Raw genomic sequence first — 4,665 nt, forward strand, 5'->3', positions numbered from 1 at the left:
TGACAAGATAGTGTGAGTCAAGTTCGGGCTTACAAGTGAAAACCTTAGGGGATGAAGGAGCCACAAGATAAAAGGAAACTTATCTCCTTGGACTTTCTGCCACCTCAAACTTTAATGAGAGAGAAAAAGAATTCATCTTATGGAAGCCATGATTATTTGGCTTCCATTAAAATAACCAAACCAATGCCCTATCAATCCCTTCTTTCTCCCAACCAGAATCTTTCTCTTGAAATGCAGCAAAAACAATGTTATTACATTGCAAATCTGATCAGAACTTCCCCCTTGTCTTATTTATTTACTTTTTATTTTTTTTAAAGTAATCTCCATGCCTCACATGGGGCTTGAACTCATGACCCCAGATCAAGAGTGGCATGCTCTACCAACCGAGCCAGCCAGGTGCCCCTCCCCTTGCCTTATTTATTTTTGTAAACTTCAGAGGGCTTAGTACCTGATCTTGTTTATAGCAAACACTCAATAATATTGATTGTTGATTGATAAATTATGAAGCTCATTTTCTAGCAGAACTTAAGTTATGAAATTTAACTCTTACTTGTATGTGACATTGTGCATAATCACTGAATGAGATAGCAGCTTGAGACTTCCTCAACTTTTGCAATCACCCTGGCTGGGCTTCACTCCCTTCCACCCCCCGCTCCATTATCTGATGACCAAACAAAGGGTCAGCAATCTTTCTGATGATGAGAATCATCCATAAAGGACAGAACTCCCTGCAAGTGCCACTGACCACTGTAATGGCAAGGAAGGAATACAATAAGATATTGGCAGAAGCAGAGAAAACAACACAGAACTCTGTTGAGTGAGAAGCAATAGGAAGTCATTAGAAATTGATTCATACTTGGTGATGAAGTCTGTACTTGTGACCACTACAGATTAAGCCATTATAATATCTTGAGGTGCTGCATTTCTACTGGAAAGATGATCATTATACATTTAGATTTCTATTCAGCTAATGTTCGTTGAGGCCCTACTCTATATCAACAGCTGTCCATGAAAAAATTTCCTAAAACGTTTCAATGTTTCAAGCTCTACTCCCCCTCCAGAGAGGTAGACGACCTGAGTCTTGGCAGGATCTCCCAAAACAGGACCATATTTGAAGTACCCCCCTACGTGTATCCTCCCAAGTTCCAATCCATTCAACTCCTAGAGTTGGGCTAAAAGGTGGATGGTGTCAGAGATTTCATCAAGCTCAAAGCTACCTCCTCCCCCAAATGTATATTTTTAAAATATTTGTTAATTTATACTTGTATACTTTGTCTGATAACTATGAGTTGTCAGTGAGATTCTCTCATAAAGCGCCATTTATAATGCAGTTGTTTTTCACAAAGCACTCCATTACACTTGTCATTTGGAAATGAGAACCACATTTTTATGTGACACACAAAACAAATTAAACCACACAAAGGCACCTGGGTGAACTATACCTTCAGTTGGGTCCCTACAATTCCTCATTAGTTTGCATTTACTTTCTCTTCTTGTTCTTTTTTATTTATTTATTGTTCAAAATTTACAGTTCAAAGAAATTAGCTAATCTAGATGTTAAAAGGAAACGAGGATCATTTGGAACCGAAAGTGTCCTTGTTCATAGTGAAATTTTTAAGTGATGCAAGTTTTTGTTTTTTCCCCCATGGATTGTAGTTCGCAAGGCAGAGAAGAAGTTTTAAAGCAAAGTGAATAACCAAAATTCCCAATTGCTTAAAAAAAAAATTGCAGCTTGCTTTCTAAAAGCTTATCTCAGTTTTAAACCCACTAGTTTTGAAAATTCCTGCTGTTGACCTGAGCAGAAGAAACACCTGAAGCCTTGAGGCAGAGCAGCTTTTAGAAGAAAAAAACACATTAATATTTCATGTGGAAGGAATTTTTCAAGGTGCATATCAGTTCTCCAAACCAGTGAGATCGCTCACTTTCACCGCCAGTATGTGTCTTTGAGTTCCGTTTGGTATAATTACCTCTAGTCTTATTTTTACTGTGTTTTATCTCAAAAATACTTGTCATCATATAGCAAAAATAATAGCAATAATAATAAAAGTAAAGTATACATAATAGTTTTCCCTTGGACATTACACAATAAGCATATATTTGACTACTGCTACATGCTCTTCACGGCCATTATAGCAGGCAGAATAATGGTACCTCCAGATGCTTATGTCCTAATTCCTGGTACCTGTGACTAGTACCTAATTCCTGGTACCTTATATGGCAGAAGCAAACTTGCAGATGCAATCAAGTTAAGGACTTTGAGATAGGGAGATTATTTTGGATTATCTAATCAGCTGGGTCCTTAAAAGTGGAGAACCATTCCCAGCTGTGATAAGAAGATATGACTATAGAAGATTGGTCAGAGGGATACAACATTGCTGGATTTGAAGAAGGAGAAAGGGGGTCATGAGCGAAGGAATACGAGTGGCCTCTAGAAGCTGGTAAAGTCAAAGAAACAGATTCTTCCCTAGGAATGTTCAAACTTGGGGACATTTGTGTTATTGGTGTTGCATTAGCTGTGCTATGCTCTGGTGCTGTACTTACACAATATTCCTAGAGAGCTAGACTGGACAACTGAACAGGCATAACTCCAGATGGAAGAGTAGAATAAATAAATCATTTTAAATAAATCAAGATGGAGGGGTACCTGGGTGGCTCAGTCGGTTAAGGGTCTGCCTTCACCTCAAATCATGATCCCAGAGTCCTGATGGATCTCTGCTCAGTGGGGAGTCTGCTTCTCCCTCTGCCTGCCGCTCCTCCTGCTTGTGCTCATGCTCTCTTTCTCTCCCTTTGTCAAATAAATAAATAAAATCTTAAAAAAATAAATCAAGATGAAAAATAGAATGAGATAAAATAGTTTAATTTTACAGTTACTTTAGCTTATGTCTTATTATGACAGAAGTTTCTGGAGCCAAACTTGGAAATACCTTTTTCCATTGTGTCCTGTTGGATGGGCAAAAAGACATGATAAATATTGGGAAGGTGACCCCAGGAAAGTGAGGAGCAGGACTTCTCTGAAGGCACGGTAGTCACTTTCTTCAAGGTAGACAGCTACATATTAGCTAATCAGACACGACTATTAGCTCCCAATAAGTTTTAGTTATTAGTAATTAATTGTGACCCAAGGGAATGTTATATAACCATGAAAATTATCATGCATACTCATTTTTTAATAGATGTTCATGAGATGTTGGTAGAAAAAGAAGGTAATAGAACAGCATGAGAATGTGAGTCAACTGTTATTTGGAAAATTTTGGGAGGATATATAACAAAATATTTACAATGGCAATCTCTGGGCAGTAGGCTTTCAAGAGAGGTTATTTTCTGTTTGGTTATCAATATAACTTTTTTTTTTTACAATGATTGTAAGCCACCAGTACTGTATAATAACAAATGTTTCTAAATGTATAACAACACTAATATGAACTTTCCAGAGTCAGATTTTCATTTGTAGCTGTGCAGACATGCTAGGGATATAACAATTCCCCTTGGAGCCTCAGAGCTGGTTACCTCCATGGCAGACAAAAGTAGGAAACTGACCTGCGTTGAAAAATACCACCCACATTTCTCATCAGGACATCCTGAGAAACATTCAAAAACTTGTCAATGAAGTTTGATTGCCCTATCTGCTTCTCAATAACCCTCCAGGGATAGGAAAGACAACCCTAGCCCATGCTAAGCTATTATACAAAGATAAAAAAAAAAAAAAAACAGCAACTTACTCTTGCAGTAATAGATATCATTCCAGGACCAATCCTGTACTTTACCAGCACAGGACAATGTTTAAGAAAGGCTTAAAATTAGAGGCTAACTAATGCCATGACTCCAGATACTGAGAATGCTTAAAGTAGAGTAATTGAGAAATTTATGAAGGATCCATATTCTACCTCATTTGTAACTCTCTGTTGAAGATTTTCCTTGCATTACAGTCCTGGTATATAATGTTCCAAGTTAGTCTTCTGACTTCAGAACTCATTGTTGCCAATGTAAGACATATCTAAAGAGAGAAAGTTGCCATAAGTGAAAGTAGACTGAAAGCACTTGTAGTTCTTTTCAGTGGAGGTATGTGAAGGGCTCTTCATGTCTAATAGAGCACCAACATGGTTTTTGGGAGGGGGGTAGGACAGAATGTATACCTGTATATGGAACACCATCTCAAGTGTGATTTTGCCAACACTCAGGACTGGATTTTGAATCAAGACCTTACCACAGCTCATAGAAATACTCTGAAGAGGTTGGCATTACATAATATTCTTCTTTGACTTAGAATGGACTTTACATCATCAGTTCAAATACATTTATTGACCAAAATGGCAGACATTGAGTACAAACTTTTCGTTTATACCAAAAAGAAGCAGATTCAGCTAAATTTCCTAACTGCTGCGTTTAAATCACCAGAGACTCTATTGTTGCAGAGGCTTAGACTTCCAGCTATAATTCAAAGAAATCAGCAGTAGCAGTTCGAGAACAAAACACATAGTTATGTGATCAAACTATAGTCACCCAAAATTATCGACAGTTTCAGGCTTCAGTTGGCAAAATTTTTAAAAGTACTGCATTTGCAGTATAGTAAAGATATAGAAGACAAGGTGTGATATTTAAGTACTTTATTGTAGTATTTGTCTTTTACAGAAAAAAAAAACACCAAAAAAAAGCTTATGTCAGTCT

At 37.3% G+C, this 4,665-nt stretch overlaps 1 pseudogene; it reads left to right on the plus strand.

The window, feature by feature from the left end:
• Positions 1 to 2,889: 2,889 nt before the first annotated feature.
• Positions 2,890 to 4,420, plus strand: LOC113269872 (replication factor C subunit 5-like; annotated as a pseudogene).
• Positions 4,421 to 4,665: the final 245 nt, after the last annotated feature.

This window comes from Ursus arctos, unplaced genomic scaffold, assembly GCF_023065955.2.
Source record: "Ursus arctos isolate Adak ecotype North America unplaced genomic scaffold, UrsArc2.0 scaffold_33, whole genome shotgun sequence".
NCBI lineage: Eukaryota > Metazoa > Chordata > Mammalia > Carnivora > Ursidae > Ursus > Ursus arctos.